The sequence below is a fragment of the Orbicella faveolata genome, unplaced genomic scaffold (genome assembly GCF_042242905.1).
Source record: "Orbicella faveolata isolate gen_17 unplaced genomic scaffold, um_ofav_v1 contig_24, whole genome shotgun sequence".
Taxonomy (NCBI): domain Eukaryota; kingdom Metazoa; phylum Cnidaria; class Anthozoa; order Scleractinia; family Merulinidae; genus Orbicella; species Orbicella faveolata.
In genome coordinates, this window is record NW_028301552.1 from 13,292,846 (window position 1) to 13,310,165 (window position 17,320).

The window sequence follows — 17,320 nt, forward strand, 5'->3', positions numbered from 1 at the left end:
TTTAGTTTCTTTCGATGCGTGGAGATGACTTTAGAGATGTTCTTGTCAACATTGTTCTTCAAGGCTTTGTTTAAGAAGTACCAGTCAACAGAGTTCAAAGAGTTCTTCACACGTTCGGTCAGCTTGTCACAGTCACAGGATAGTTTGTTGAGTTCTTTTTGGCGCTTGGAGATGGCACTACGAAGTAAACTCGCATATTTTTAAACATCTTTCTCAATTTTCTTCATGCAGGGGCATGTACACACCTTCTTGTTTTCGCATCTTAGACTCAGCGAATAGCTCTATTGATCTTAAACTTAAAGAAGCCTTTTATATTAGTAAGAACAAACCTGACCTTAACAAACAGTTACATCACTTCAACACCTTTTTAACTCTGTAATTTCCGTTTCCACTGTTTTGTAATGCATATTGTAAATAATTTATTCATATTTTGTAGTATATAACTTATGTCACGTATCATTAGTCACTCTATTAAACTGAAGATGGCATAAGCATGCCGAAACATGTCTTTAAAAACTGTTGTACGTTTTATGCAATATTTGTCATTATTGCTAGTATTACGACCTTATGGAATTGTCTTTACTACATTGATTTTTCCGTATACGGATATATCTCTTGACGACCAAATGTTTAGTATTCTTCTTAGGGGCCGGTTCTTGTCGATCAAACAAGCTCTTTTTGGCTGCGAGCTGTTCGTCATACGAAAAATTAACTCCCAGGGCGTAGATAGGTTCTTCTGGGAACAATTTTCGAACTGAGCTAGTAAATTAAAAAGGTTATTTAGACTGAACGTCTCTAAGAAAAACAGTGTTATCATCAGTGTACTGCGTAAGTCTTATTGTGTTTGTGTCATCTATTTCGATGCCTTTTATATCATTTATACCAGACAGAGGACAGCCTTGCCTGACTTCCCTTCCCAAATTAAACTGCTTAGTGGCAAAGCCATTGTTTAGAATGCAACTTGAAATGTCGCTATATATTACGTTAATCCACTGCCGCAGTTAAGGACCAAGGTTGAAAGTTTTCCGGCATTTCTGAAGGTAATTCCACTCAATGGAATCAAATGCTTTTTTGAGATCGAGGAAAACGGCTAATCCGGAATGTTTTAAATCTTGGTGAGACACATAATATCTGTAATAGTTCTGATAATTTCGCCGATATATCTTCCTTTGACATAGCCTGTTTGGTTTGAAGGAATGATTTTAGGCAAGACACTTTCCATTCTGACTGCAATGGCTCTTGTGGCGATTTTATAATCATTATTTAAAAGGGAAATCGGCCTCCAGTTTTTTAAATATTCTAATTCTTTATTTCCAGTTTTTGGGATCAAGGAAATAATTCCGAGCCGTTGGAAGATGGATAAATGACCGCGATCATATGCGTAATTAAAACTAACTACCATAACATGTCCAATCACCTCCAATAAGAATCTACAAAATTCTATTGTGAGCCCGTCAGAACCGGGTGATTTGTTGTTTTGGAACTTGTTAAGCACATCTGGACATTCCTTTATTGTTAAAAAGCCTTCGCAGCGCTCTGCTTCTTCGTTGTTCAAGGTTTTAAGGTCTGGTGAGTCAAAGAAGTGTTTGGAGTTATTTGTTTCAAGTGAGATATTTTTCGATTTATATATACCATTAAAAAAGCTCTCTTCCTCTTCCAGTATTTCTTTAGCGTTACGTAGAACTGAGCCGTCTTCGTTTTTTAATGAAGTTATATGTTTCTTCCTGTGGTTTCTTTTCTCCAAATTAAGAAAATACTTATTATTCTTTTCCCAAATTCACAGCATCGCATAATAAGGATTTTGATTGGCTTATTTTAGCGTGCTTTATCAGAGAACAGATGCTCGCTTCCGCCACATTTCCTCGTTTGGAAAATAAAGTTTGGTTGAAAATTCAGTCAAACGTGCGGGAAAATTAATACATTCTTTATCATGAAACAAATAAATAAGCGTTGACTGTGCTTTGTTCTGTTGTCAAACACTCAGGAAGTGGTAAAGCACTCAAGAAGTAGGGGGAAACACTCGACTTCCTCTATACAGTTTTCCCGCCTACACTTCTTTCCTGTGTGCTTTACAACAGAACAGAGCACAATCGAGGCTTCTTTATTCATTAAGCCGGATACATCTGGATATAGCAGCGTTACAGAAGTCGCTACAACTTCAAAGTTCCCCTCCAGGGAATGTTAAAGAAACATGATGTTAGCAGCCTTTTAGCCGCGACGAAAATTGTTGTAGCATCTCAGCACAAAAGCGAAAGTACAAAGGAACAACTCTCTGTCTACCAGGCGCATATACAACCTAGTTATAGAGTAGGACGAGAGTTTCAAAGCAAAGGACAGTCGGGCTGGACTGGTGCGAGTTCCTTTGTTTTGGAAATCCCACTGTGTAACTTGCGTCCCAGCACAATTAATTCCGTACCATGTGACCGGATCGTGCAAAGGGCCTGTTGCGTCAACTTGCATGGGGCCGCTCGCCTCAGAAATAACTTTTGCCAAGAAAAAAATTACATCACGTTCAAAAACAGCTCTTGTACTTGCTAGAATTGAATTTTGAAAGAATTCTACATAATACCGAGTATGTTTTGAGGTGTTTGAAAACGGTATGGAATTTTTGATTTTCAAAGTCTAGAAATTTCGGTTCTCTTCGCTTGGTCTCCAGGAATTCGGAATTACAATTGTGAGTCTCAAATATCATCAAAGCAGCATAGCAATACCTCCTAAATAAAATTATAAACTAAGGAAAACCATAATTTGCTATGCGCCTTCACGCTAGTTCGATTATCTGATCATGAAATTTGACCTCAATTCTGTGATTTTTCGGCTTCACGGGTTCTCGACGGTTTATCGTAATTTTCTCAAAAATGTAAAAACTCTAGAACCTAAAACTTATATCACGATTCTTAGCATACCATAGGTTATCTCTGGACGAAATATCAAGGGTTCCATTTTTCCGACCTTGTGCCGCCCCTCACGCGGTGGTTAGGTAGAGTGGCTCTTAATATCTTTTTGACCGCCCTTATAATATGTAAATTACATTTAACACATGACTGTTTCAAATATCAAGAGTTGGCTTTGAAAGCCTTTTTGATTCATTTGATTAACAAATTATCTTTTAACAAATTAACATATGGATAAAATTAAAGGCTTTAGTAATGTTAAGTTAGACCACACCCTGGTCTTTCATTTTAGCTTGGTGTTAATGATGACAGTGACTGGAACGATGTAGAAAGTGATGTTATTTTGAAGGAACAGATGAGTCTGGTAACTTTTGTAAATACTGACAGCAGACACAAATTTCGATTCGTCGATCTAGAACCAAACATGTGCTAAAACCCCACTATATCCTGGAAGTTCCGTTACACTACTACAAGTTGTTGCTTCTCAGTTCTTGTGGTTTTCATTTTCATTTTCAGAATTAGTAAAGAGAGTATCTCTTATCATTTTAGTGTTGAGAAGTGTCGTCCAGTCATTTGCACCTGATGCTGGCAAACTCTTGTTCCTTAATTTCATTTAAGGTATACAGCTAACATTTCTTTTGAACAGCTCTTTTCGGAGCCATTTAATTAAATCTTACAAAGCAGCGACATCAATTGTTTTAAGATGGTTCGCCGAAGGGAAAACATTAATACCATCAGCGAAAATTTTGAAGCTTAACTTATGGCAGCAATTAGTTAAGTCGTTTAAATAAATAAGAAATAGCAGTAGTCCCAGCGCTCTCCCCTAGGGAATGACTCCACAGGTCATAGTTTCCATAGGTGATTCTATGTCTCCTAGTGCAGTGTACTGTTGCCTGTTTTGTCTTCAGGTCTTCATGTTGCCTGTTTGTCAGGTAGCTACTGAACCATTTCAAAGGAAGACCTCCAACACTGTATGCTTCTAGCTTTTTCAGTAAAATTATGTGATTTACGGTATCAAAATGCTTTTGAGAAGTCCAAACATATACCACAGATATATAGATTGCTATCGATGGCCTTCCTAAGTGTGTCAGTAAGTTGAGTTATGGCCTGGGCTGTCAAACGGCTATTACGAAAACCGAGCTGGTATTCAAATAGAATATTACTGAGTTGCTTAAAAATCAATTTTTCAAATACTTGAGAAAAAACAGCCAAAGTTGCAATTGGTCGAAAAATAGGAAAGCAACGACGCGATAGAAAGCGTCGCCATTTTGAAAAGCAATACGAGTTTGTTTAGAACCGACTTTTTCGGCGTCATGGTAACGTGACGTCATCGCTTTAGGACTCTATGCTACAGTCAGTAATAAAAATAATCCATGGAATTCATTCGAGTGCTTAGGTGGATAAACTTAATCTATCAGAGAGCATGAGATGCCTAAACTACTCGAGGCGCCTCAAATTCATTCGCAAACCACCATTAATGTTCCCATTAATGATGTACATCAGTAGGTTTGGATTAAACTGATTTGCCATTGCTCTTGAATTTCCACTTTCCAGTACAGCCGTCATCCATTTCTGGCTAGGTCCTCCTGGTCACTGTGCTCTTTTGTGAGCTTGTAAATCTCACTGCCAATAAAGCCTCCCAAAAACCCTCCTATGGCAATACCAGCGGCCCCACCCAAGGGTCCCAAAACAAAACCGACTGGGCCAATGCATCCACCCACACCAACCCCTATCTGGTTCCCCAGGTTTGCTAGTGACACCCATGTGTAGATGACCCCGAAGGCGAACAGGATCGTGCATACAACTTCTTAAAGGAAGCTTAGCAGGCTCTGCGGGAGTTTGTCCATGCTCCGTGTGTTCTGTAACATAAGGCGGAAAATGTGAAAGACAGGAGGCAGGGCAATCCCCAAGTTATCATTATCAGGGTTCAGCAGGGTACTGTTTATGGTCAAGAAATTTTTCACATTCACGATTTCAGATGTGTCTCTTATGGTAGGGAGCTTCCTTGCGTTACGGTAGGTTCCTTCAAGGATCAGTGATGTGTATCCTTCAAAGCGGCCTGGCTCTGAGGTGAATTTACTGATGGAGAACTCTATCTTTACCTTCTCGAAGGCTCGACAAATACGGCTTTTCAGCTCCTCTCGATGATCGCAGCAAAGATACAGATCCCGTTTTCCCTGGCCACGTTTCGCTGCTTTCAAGTTCTTGTTCTTGCATGAAGGGTGACGGCAACGGACGCCATCTGACTTCAAATTAGGATCAAACTGAAGAAGAACGATTTCGTTTCCGAGATGTTTGTGCTTTCGCAGCGTCACTTCAGTTTCGTTTCGTTTCCAAACAGCATCTCGTTCGATCACCAGGTTTCCAATTTGTCCCAGAACATCGTTCTTTCTGACGAGTTTCTCAATAGACTCCTCCATTGTTGGGATTTTTCGATCGATCGCAGAATCCAATCTTCGCGTTTGCTCTATCTTTTCAAGGAATTGGGACTACTCTTACACTGAAAGCACTTGGGAGAAATTCTAGCTCTTTTCGCAGCAGAGAGTTAGATCAGACACCAAGTTCTCCCCATCCGTTTGTTCTTTGATAACATACCCCGGTTACTTAGCACAGCTCAGTGACAGGGCAAGAAACTTAAACGAGAAGTTTCACTCTCGGGAGAATTCGTGTCGTTTTTCCTGTTTTATTTAAATTTTGATGCCGCAGAGGTATTTTGACAACAATTACCCTAATTAGCATGGGAACCAGAAAAAACCTAGAGGGAAAACCCCGTACTAGTGCATTCTGGGTCAGTGGGGGAAACCCCCTCTTCGTCCTTGCAGATCGCGCAAAGTAATCTGGGATTGTTGCTCGTTCATATTCAAGATGGCGGCCAAGCAAATGAGTGGTGTTCTGCGAACGTACATTGCAGCTGGAAAAGCAACTCCTTCTCCTCCGTTAGGCCCTTCTCTTGGTCAGGTAAAAATTTTCTTTGCTATCGTCTCGAGTTCGTTTTATTTACAAGAGCTTTGGAAGAATTACTTTTCTGTTTTGATTGGCTTTTTATAGCGCGGGGTGAACATAGCTCAGTTTTGCAAAGAGTTCAACGAACGAACACAACACATCATAACTGGAGTTCCGATCCCCACAATCATCCATTACAAGGTAATTTGTGTATGATAAACGCCGCAATAGCTAAGCTTTTTCACGATTTTCTTGAGCCTGTATTGTACGAAAGATTGAGGTGCAAAAGTTACTTTTGGTCGGTTCACAATGCAGTCCTTTTTTTGTAGTTCCCTCTATCTTTGGTCAAATTTAACAAGTAGTCTGGTATGTTACAGATATTTTAAACCCTCTCTGTTATTCTCCAAAGCTGTTTAATTTCTCAAACGTCAGGATATATAGTATTTCAGAGCAGTATCTCAGGATAGTATTTCTAACAGTAACATATTGCTCTCCAGACCTTAAGTGTAATGTCCATCTGTAGCTGGGTAAAACTCATTGATTGGCAGGGGTAGATCCACAATTTCTAGGGTAGGGGAGGGGGTGCGTGGCATGGCCAGAACCTTGGGGTTGTAGAATCAATGGGGCGTGCCCCCAAAATGTTTCAGTTTGAGAATTGGAACATAATTGAAAACTACTACACCATAAATACTAGCAACGTCACAACTAGTTTAGCTGGACTGGAGGGTTTGATACTTGGGGAAAGAGCACATCTTTGTAAAGAAAGCATGACAACCTGGGAAATTTTACAATGTGTGTTCTTTGAAATGCTTTAACAGCCTGTGAGCAAGCTCACCATTGGCTCACATGCAAGAGGGGTAAAGCCATGAGAACTGATCAGTGGACAGTACAGGCCATGGTTACAGGGAGCCAGGGTAGTGAGAAATTTAGCATGCTCTGATCTCGGTAAATTTTTCAGTTTTTCCAGAAACAGCGGTAATAAGATAAGCTAATTATTAAGCTTCACTAAAAACACAAGGTTTGACAGCACCTAGTAACCTATTACCAGTTTTCATGTGATGTTGTCATATTCCAAAGTAAAAAATATATCCTTCTGGCTTGGGTTGTTCAAAAGGTGGATAACGCTATCCACCAGATAAATCAATATCAATCGGATAGCATGGTTTGGTTTATACAGTGGATAGCGATTTATCTGGTGGATAGCATTATGCAGTCTTCAAACAACTGGGGCCTGAGGTCTCAGTTTCATCAGATATAAGACACTCAAAGAACTTCACATTTCACAAAGTTTTTTGCTCAACTGGGTTCATGTTATGTAATGGAACACATTTTAATTTTGAAGCTTTTGCATTGCATGACACTATCAGTGACAATATCACATTACATTGCCTCCCCACCTGTTGGCATTGCTTGCCCATTCATTTTCTTAGCTTTGCCACAAAAGGTATCTGGCTTTCTGGCCATGACATGCTGTTCCCGGTATTTTGGGAACATTCATTACAAAAAAATTACTTGTCACCAAAAGTTTATAATTTCCCAGACAATGGTTGGGTAGGGAGCTTGAGTCCCTTTGCTGCCCAAAGTCCCAGTAAGGTGCTGTTATCAACATTTCCTTTACACTGCTGGCAGCTAGTCTTCTCTCTTAGGGTCTGAGCCGTTTATCAACGGTACACAGTACTCACTAGTTTTCAGGTTTATTTCGCAGCTAAAACTCTCTCTAAACTCACAGTATGCTCACAGTTCAACTCGCTGCTTCGTCTCTCCAGTTTTCTGAGAAAGTCACTAGACGTGCTCACTACCATATTTGGTCACACAATTGAATGTCGCAAACTACGGGGGTGGTGGTCCGTCAAAACTCTCGTACACAACTCCCCTAAAAATTGTAGCTCAATTTTTACAATCATGTTACTCTAAAGACAGTTCGATTTGCTTCACGACAGTTCCGTATACTTAGTGATAGTGCGGTTTATCAACAACAGTCCGGTTTGCTTGACGACAGTTCAGTTTATCAATCCTCTTCCTCTGCATGCATCTGTTCTGCAATTCTCTTGGTAGCCCTCTGAGCTGCAGTTCTTCTTGGTCTCTGGCTTCTTAAGTCAACTTGTTGTGTCCTCCCTTCCTAAGGCTCATCAGTATTTTCCACTGCTCGGATTTCCAAAGGGCAGACTAACTGAAGTGGTCGCTCAATGGTGTGTCCTTTACGGAACAACGTCACACCTCTCACAACTCCGTCCTTACCTTGTACAAGACGCACCACCTTTCCTTTTTTCCATTCGCCGCGATTCTTCTCATCTCCAACAATGAGTACAATTTCTCCCACTTTAGGTGTGGTTCCTGTTTCCTTGTTAAGCCTGTGGCTTTCCATTAGGCTGTGGACATACTCTCTCTTCCAGCGTTTCCACACATGGGCTTTGGCATCTTCCAATCGCTTGCTCATCTTCGTCAGCTTCTCTGCTTCAGAATTTTCAATGTCCTCTACTGGATATGCACCTCGCCCCCACAGGATCACATTCGGCGTCAGCACTTCTTCCTCTCCTCCCTCTGTTTCAACATACGTCAGGGGTCGATTGTTAAGATTTCTCTCAACATCCATGATGACTGATTCAAATGCTTCATAGGAAAGATGTGACCATCCTAAGGTCTTGTGCATCGCCTTCTTGATCTCCTTGATCAATCTCTCATAGAATCCTCTCCATCAGGGCGATTTGGCAAGGTTAAACTGCCAATGAATGTTCTCACGTGCTAGATAATCCTGTAGCTTCTCACTTTTCCTGATGGTTTTGATCCAATCTGCTGTAGTCTTGAATACTTTCGCATTGTCTGAGATGATGATGCGAGGTCTTGTTCGACGTGAGATAAATGCATTGAGTTTCTGCTTGAATTCGTCTGCTGTTTGGGTCCTTGTTACTTCTAAATGGATTGCTCTGGAGCTTGCACATGTGAAAATAATAAGGTAGCACTTTCCTTGTTTCTTTTTTCCAACCTTATAACCAAAAGGTCCAGCAAAGTCTACTCCGGTCACTTCGAATGGTCTGCTCCCCTCTGTTCTGTATTCTGGCAAGGCACTTGTCGACGGCACTCCGTATGGTCTGGTGGAGAATACTTTGCAAACATTGCACTTCTTGATAACTTTCTTAACTTTGGCTCTCAACTTCAGTATCCACCGATTCTCTCTCACACTTGCCATTGTGTTTGCAGTTCCAAGATGCATGACCTGATTGTGTGTGCGAACAATAAGCTTCTCAGCAAATGGTCCTCTAGGAAGGTACGTTGGCCTGTATCCTTTAATTCTGCCTTCACACTTGAGAACACCTGTATGTTCATCTCTGACCAACTTCCATCCCGGGGATTGTAGACATGCTTCGTCTGCTTTCTGAACTCGCTTTACCCAGGAGTTTGTCGCAGTCGTGATTTCCTCGGTTACTAACGGCCCTGTTGTTTTCTTTAACTTGTTTCTTCTCGCCTTGCAGTTGCCGACGAACCTCAGAACCCATGCTGTTACTCTCAATGTCCGCCAGTAGGTACTTCTCTCGAGCAATGCATCCCACTCATCCAACTTGCGCTCATCTGTGCGAAGAACTGCCTCTTGGTTGGCCTTGAACTCCTCATCTGTCTCTTTGCTGTTGTTCAGCCTTGGCTGCTGTGGCCACTGTCTCTCATCCAAGAGCCAATCTGGACCAGCAAACCAGTTTCCTCTCTCCATCTTTGCAATGGTCGCCCCTCTACTTCCAAGGTCTGCTGGATTCATTTCGGATGGGGAGTACTTCCAAGTGATGTTGATTGGACCAGTGGTTTCTGCTATCTTCTTCACTCTATTGGCCACAAACGCCTTCCAACCTTTGCCAGGATTGGTTATCCAATACAACGCCACCATGCTGTCCATACAAATGGTGGTAGATCTGATGGGCCACCGCTGAAGAGCAGTGCCAAGGTTCTTCGCCATATTCGCTGCCATATGACCGCTCACAAGTTCCAATCTAGCTATTGAAGTGTTTCTCTTTGAGATTCGTGATTTTGATGTCAGCAACCCTTTAGCCACGCCTGTCCCGTGCTCCACAACCGCAACCGCCACTGCACAGCATGCTAGAATGCTTGCATCTGCAAAAATATGTAAATGGACTGCTTCCATCTCTCCAATTGAGGTAGCAACACTTCTAGGAATTCTGACATCTTTAAGCTGCTTTGTCCACTTGAGCCATTGGTTCTTCAAATGAGTAGAAACTTCTGCATTTCAGCCCTTCTTTTCATCACAGGTTTTGCGGTAGGTGTGTTTTCCTTCAGCCATAGTGGGCGAGATTATCCCGAGTGGGTCATACACAGTTGCTAGATAACTGAGGATAGTTCGCTTAGTCACTGGCTGTTCGTGTGGGAAAGGCTTTGCAGGCAGCTCCACTGTATGATCTTCTTTGTTCCACGTATGTCCTAGAATCTTGCTAGGGTTTGGCATGCCTTCACTCTCAAGACATTTAACGTTCGATTCCCACTTGTGAACTGGAAACTTAGCTGACTCGAGTATGATAGTGCTCTCTTCTTTGAACCTCACAAGCTTCTCATCATCTTCTCCCGTTTGCATTAGATTGTCACCATAAGTGTTCTCCTTGAGTACGCTCACGGTTTCTGAGAACTCTGGCCCTTGCTGTTGAAAGTGATGCTGCAGAGGGGCTCCCAATAAGAAGGGGCTCGCTTCAACTCCAAAGGGTACACGTGTAAATCTTAGATGCTTCTCTTCTCCCTTGACATTGAACAGGAATCTGAATGAATCTCTATCTTCCTCTTTAACACTTATCTGCAGAAACGCCTTCTCAATATCACCCAGAAGTAGATTTGTGGACATGCGCGCTCTAATCATTATGTCCCAGAGGAGTGGCTGTAATGGGGGCCCAGTAAACATGCAGTCATTGATGCTGTTGGCCAATGGGTGTGGTTTAGCACTCGCGTCAAACACCATGCGAACCTTCGTGGTAACTGCACTTTGCTTTACAACTGGTTTATGGGGCATGTAGAATACTCGTTCTCCGGTTGGATTCTGAGGAGCTTCTTCTATTACGCCTTCTTTGAGCTGCTCTTCGACGATGCCACCATATTCTTCTCTCAATTTCTCATTTCTCAACAATTTTCTCTCCACATTCTCAAGACGCTTTCTGCTAAGTGTCTCATTTGTGTTCGATAACATTGTTCCAGGAATCCATGGAAAACTGACCTCATACCTTCCATCCTCTCTTTTCACTGCACTCTCCTTGAAGTCACGCAGAACATCCAGCTGATCATTCTCACCCCGATCCTCAATCCCCAGTACATCCAAACTGTAAAGTTTCTCATAGTCGTTAGCTTCTCTCAAGTACATGCAGGTGCTGCCACTCCCATATTCATCTCCACCATGGACCAGCCAACCAAACGTTGTCTCTTCCACTAGGGGGTCTCCTGGCTTTCCTTTGAACACTCTCTCCGTCCTTATTCTGCTGTAAATGCTATCTCCGAGAATGAGATGTATCTGGTGTTCTCCTGAAGACGTCATGTAGAACCTCTTGTCTCGTGTATGCGAGTACTTCAGTTTCAGCTGGTTCATGTCTGGCCTTCTCACTGTGGTAAAGTCCACTAACTTTGAGCCAGTGAATTCAATTTCTTCACATGATTTTCCGTCCAGCGATTCAATGCGGGTGTCAAAGATTGGCATGGACTGGACTTTGGTTCCATTGACCGTCAAGATTTCACGGGTCTCAAAGTTGGCTTCAACTTTAACATCTTGACTGCCTCACGAGAGATGAAATTGCGTGCAGATCCTGTGTCCAGGTAGGCCCACAGAACCTGTCCTTTGATGCTCACGGGAATTATGGCGGGTAGTACTCTCTCCTCTGCGTAATTAGTGTAGGCAGTCAGCGAAACCCCATTCGCACTGCTGCTTTCTCTCTCCTCTCTGTCGCATATGCTTGTATGATGTTTGTATTTGCACTTCAGGCACCCGCGCCTCTGACACTGGTCTGCTCTGTGATTTGCACGCCCACAGTTAAAGCATAAATTGTGATCCACAAAGAACTTCTTTCTGTTCACCAACCCTGATACCACGGTGCAGTTTCCACTCCAGTGATCATGCTTTCGGCAGAAAAGGCAATAAGGTGACCGTTTATCTCCTGGCTTCTGTGTGAAGAGATGTTTCTCGCATTTGCTGTTTTCCACATGATTCCTCTTTAGCCACTTCTGCAAAGCGTCAATTAAATGTTCCATCGACCATTCCTCCCAATTCTCATCAACTCGTACTAGGTCCGGTTTGACATGTGGCAATTTGTTGATCGTATTCATTACAAACCCTTGTAATTTCTCAGCTTCTTCAAGTGTTTGGAGAGCGTCATAGTTTTTTCTCAGCCTCTCGTATAACTCTTGTATTTTGAAATAATTCGTTCCTTTGACCAGAGGTAGATTGATTATTTCGTCCATGTGTGCATTGATGACAACTTTAGTTTGACCGAACTCCTTTTTAAGTCGTTCCCATGCCGTCTTATAACCAATACGCCCAGGTTTCAAGTTTGCAATTCGGTCTCTCACCTTCGGCCCGACAGATTCTAGCAGATAGCCGAATTTCTCTTCGTCAGAAATTGACTTGGCATCAACTTGAGTTAGGAACATGTTTTCAAATCTCACCCAGTCGCCAGCAGTACCGTTGAACGGTGTCATCTTAAGTTTCGGCAGTTTAGTTGTGCTGGAATTCTGCTTCGAGCTTTTCCTTCCATAACTCACGCTCGTGGTTCTGTTGTCTTTCACGGAGCTCGCAAAGTCGCCGCTCGTCTTCCATCTGTTGTTCCCGTTTCGAATCTTCTTTCCGCCGCTCAATTTCCTCTTCTTTTTCACTAAGACACTTTCCAAGCCTCTCCTTGTCCATAACTAACGCTGCATATTTGGATTTGGTGTCTTTCTTCCACTGTCTCACAGAACGAGATGTCACTCCTCGCTCGATTTTCAACTCTTCTGTCTGTGAAATAAGATCCGATAGTTTCGCGATAATTTTCGCGGCTCGTTTGTTGGCGATATCCATCTCAGCAAAGTCCCCGAGTTCAATCAGTTCTCCTGTCTCCTCCAAGAAGTATTTCAGCTTGTTTATTTCTTTGTCAATCTCTCTAATGAGACGTTGTTCGTCTTCGCTGGCTTCTGCTTCGCCGTCGCTCATGTTTGCTTTGACTCACGGTCGCCTCTTCTTTTGACTCTCTCACTCTCGAATCCACCGATATTTTCGCAGTTCTCGACGTACCTCCACAGTGCGATCCTGTTCCCGGCACCAAAAAGTGAGCCGTTTATCAACGGTACACAGTACTCACTAGTTTTCAGGTTTATTTCGCAGCTAAAACTCTCTCTAAACTCACAGTATGCTCACAGTTCAACTCGCTGCTTCGTCTCTCCAGTTTTCTGCGAAAGTCACTACACGTGCTCACTACCATATTTGGTCACACAATTGAATGTCGCAAACTACGGGGGTGGTGGTCCGTCAAAACTCTCGTACAGGTCTGATCTTTGTCTATAATTATCTGCAAGCCTAAATGCAATGGGGCTGTATGGATGAGAAGGGGCTCGTCTCAAACAGCTCACCTCATACTCCCTACCTGACTTTGAGAGAAAAACATCCTGCCAGCAGGTCACATTTTCTTTCATATTTCAGGCTGACAGGACTTATACATTGAGACAAATACTCCTCCAGTGTCCTATTTCCTCAAAGCAGCAGCAGGGATTGAGAAAGGAGCACATAAACCAGGTAACCAGATGTCCTTGCCTCAGCATTCTTTATTCCATTAGCCTATCAAGCATCAGGTTAAATTCAAGTGTCAAATTACCAGGTCAAGATGTACCGTAGGGTTCTCATTAATTTAGGGAGTAATTTAAGGCTTGTTTCATGAAGTAGACAGCTGACACTGATTTGAGTACTGAATGAACAAGCCTCTGGGGAGGTCTGGGGGCATGCTCCCAGAAAATTTTGAAATTGAGAGGCTTTGAAATGTTATTTTACACATTCTCTTGGAGATGTTTCTTAGAAAACATCAATTTTGGAAGAGGTCAAAATGCCAAGAATAGTTAACAATAAACCATGAGCATGCGTTGGATATGAGATGGTAGATAGCCAACGAGGCGCATAGCGGGAAGCTGGCTGTAATCATCTCATATCCAACAAGTGCGAGTGGAATAACTGTTTTATTAAAAACACCCGCAAAATTTAGAAAGCTGGACTAAAATAAAAATGAAAATGCCCCAAAAAATCGTGCTTAACTTATGCTTACCATGTTTGTAGAGCATGGTATAATGGCTCATAAACCATGATGGCTGAGCCAATGAAAAGGCTTAAATTTTTTTGCAGTTAATAATAATAAGGGATACAAAGAGATTTTTCAATTTTTATCCTACAGCACTAGCGTAATTGAAAACATACACCACACTCTAACGGTACCCCATCCCCCCTCCTTAGCTGCAGCCTTGACTGTCCTGAGAAAAAGACAGTCAAGGTTCAGTCTCATTCCAAACAAACTGTTTTTCCCTTAATTACCTCTTTCCGACTTCAAATACATATGTATTATTTCACGAAAAGTAAGTGGCTCAGCAATTGAAGTAGCCAGCTTTTTAACCGGTTGCCGGCACATAATGTAACCCCTGCCTAATGTATTTTTTTCCTCTGGGAAAATGAGATTTGGGTCCCTGGGACATAGGTCCCTGGGACTTGGGTCTCTGGGACTGGGAATCACGAACAAAAGAATGGGAATAGGATTGGAATTTGGGGTCTGGACAGAATTTGTACTGGGAAAGAACATGTGACTGAAAATTATCAGTCAGAGTCTTTTGAGAAGACACATTTCAAACTTTTCTGACCCTTATTGTTCTTCCCTGTAATCTTAGGCAGAGAAGTTGCTGGTACAGTGACCCTGAAGCAGATTTATGAAATTGCCAAAATCAAGAAGCAAGACTCGTCGATGAAGAATGTACCAATGGAAAGCTTGTGCAAGATAATCATCGGCTCAACAAGAAGTATGGGCATTGGGGTTGTTCCTGGCAGAGATCAAGATACGTGACACAAAACCTATTGCGTTAGGTTCCTTCGAAGATGTTCTTTAGATTGTCACGCTATCTTTACTCTTGGACTGTCACGAAATCGTATCTTTCGGATTGTCACGCAATATTTTAGGGAAGATGTTATAGAAGCGAGGTCGTTTCTTTCGATTAACATGCAACATTTTAGAAAAGATAGTGTGCCTTGCCAAAAGAGGTTAACTGTTCCGCAGACTCAGTGAAATGCATTGCTAGATCACCTGGTTGGTCCTAGAGTTAGACAAGAAAGAGATACTTCCTTCAAGGAAGATGTGAAGGAGTATGCAATAGATAGAGTGAGGAACAGAATTTCTTCTCAAATATAGACTTTCTTATCTTCTTTTCAAAAAAAAAAACAGGCGATGGGAATGGCGAACTTATCATCTCAGGAGCAATATCTTGACTGGCATGAGAGAAGATTTTCCAGACGATTCTTCTTTGCAAAAGACAGAGACAGAATGTTCAGTTCGGTATACATAGACGTGAAAAGACATCTTATGTTGACAGAATAGCTAAGATCTTGTTTTTCTTGTAAATCATTTCTGCAAAACGTGTAAATTAAATTTCTTTCAAAGACAGTAGTTTATCAAGTTAGAAAAAAAAAAAAAAACACCGCAGAGGTTATGATTGCCAGGAACTGAGATATACTATTGTAATCAGTGACAAACATGAAAAGTATCGCCTCAAGTTTTCAAAATATGCCATCAGTAAATAAATGTAGCTACGTTAAAAAGAAACACAAGTTATAAAACTAAATAATGCGAGAGGTTAACGTTTTGAGTGAAAAATTGTGCGGAGTTTGAGTTGACAATTCACGTGTAAAATTTTGGGATAGAGTTTTGCTTCGAGTTTTTGTCTTTCCAAAGGACGGCTTACGCGTTCTGTATACAATTAAGTGTAAATCCCGAGGTGTAAATATAATTTTTGAGATGGTATCGTCCCGGTGGTGGTGGTAGGGGGGGGGGGGGGGGGGAGGGGTGCTTGACGGAAGTTTCGAAAATAAAACCCAAGAAGTACCAAGATCCTGTTTTGTGGGCGTGGCTTGAATTGTTTTTCCCCTGAGAGGTGCCAATTCTTACACAACACATTATCTCCTGTCATATTTTTTCAACTCAATACCCTAAAAGGTACCGCGAAAGCACCCGCTGTGGACTTTTAAGGCTAAACACCCTAAGAGGTGCCAAAACCGTGTTTTTGCGTAAACCTAATTTTGACCTGTGGCTTTCTGGAGTTGGCTTTCCTGTGCACGGTTACATGCAGAAAAAATCCACATTCCTGTAAGGACACCAAAATGGCCACCTCGCTTGATTTTTGCAGGGGCATGTCACGACCAGTAAACTGGTACCGTTACTAAGACATGTGATGAATGTGAGCATGTGAGCAGGCCATGTGAGGTCGTCTTTGCGCTGGATCTTTCTTTTCGTTCATCAGTCGCCGTAGGTTTTGCCATTTTGTGCTTTCAGTGGTAGCCCTTATCGGAATCTGAGGGAATTTTCCTTGTTTATTTTATATGTTCACGAACACTACTTTGAATCGCCTTGGCTTTGGGATGTCAACCGTGGGAACAGCTGTATTAGATTGCATTTGTTGCTTAGTTCCAGTCGCGATAGATAGCTCAGTCTTCATCCAGTCGAATATTGTTTGGAATCGGTGGAAAAGTACTCTGAAGGCAAGATCCATAAGAGTGAGTGAACCAAGGAACGGAAATATAAATACTGTCTACTTTATTCATGAGGGGAAATATTCGAATCAGTCACACGGAGACAGTTTGTTTTCGATGAACGAGCATGCGATTGCAAATGTTTGCTTGTAATTGAGCTTCCAGCTTAGAATAATGTTCGTAAAAAATATACTTTTACAAATTAGCTTTTGCGCTTAAACATTACTAGTTAATGTGGGGAATTTATTACGAAATTTGAAGGCTGATGTAAATATTTAAGTCCTATTATTAAACTTTTGACGGCTACGGAAACTGGCGCCGTCTCGCAACGTAGTTTATATAGGGGACCTCTTCACTGGCATGGACTTTGACACAATGATATATCTCTCTGTAAAACTCCGGTTGTTGATGAAAAATGTTGATTTTAGCAATAGACAAAGGTTGAAAATCAGCTAGTGAAATCATTTAAGGTATCTATATTAAAGTGACGGCGTTGAACGCACTGATAATCTTTGATTACTTCTAGCAGCTTCTCGTTTAACCCCTAAAAGGTACGACGAGCAACCCCCGTTATTTCAATGTGGGAGTCCCCCCAGGGGTATCGTTAGTGTGCGAGCTTGAGGCTGCTGGCCGCTGATAATCAGCCAGGGGCATTAAAGATTTCATTCGCCTATTTGTCCAACTTAACGCAACGTGCGGAAGAGAAACCGAATTTCGCGCACTCCTTGGTGCCACCTCAAAGGCCCGGGTGTGAACTGACGACCAC

The 17,320-nt window shown here is 42.0% G+C and overlaps 4 pseudogenes across 1 annotated transcript; 1 reads left to right on the forward strand and 3 right to left on the reverse strand.

Annotated features, from left to right (window-relative positions):
* Positions 1–4,290: 4,290 nt before the first annotated feature.
* On the reverse strand, positions 4,291–5,314 carry LOC149110468 (uncharacterized; annotated as a pseudogene).
* A 382-nt stretch (positions 5,315–5,696) lies between these two features.
* LOC149110469 (large ribosomal subunit protein uL11m-like) lies at positions 5,697–15,829 on the forward strand (annotated as a pseudogene). The gene is made up of 4 exons (XR_016207825.1): positions 5,697–5,852; positions 5,943–6,038; positions 13,483–13,575; positions 14,706–15,829. The product of XR_016207825.1 is annotated as a large ribosomal subunit protein uL11m-like (transcript).
* LOC149110470 (uncharacterized) lies at positions 7,846–9,115 on the reverse strand (annotated as a pseudogene).
* Positions 9,950–13,097, reverse strand: LOC149110471 (uncharacterized; annotated as a pseudogene).
* Positions 15,830–17,320: the final 1,491 nt, after the last annotated feature.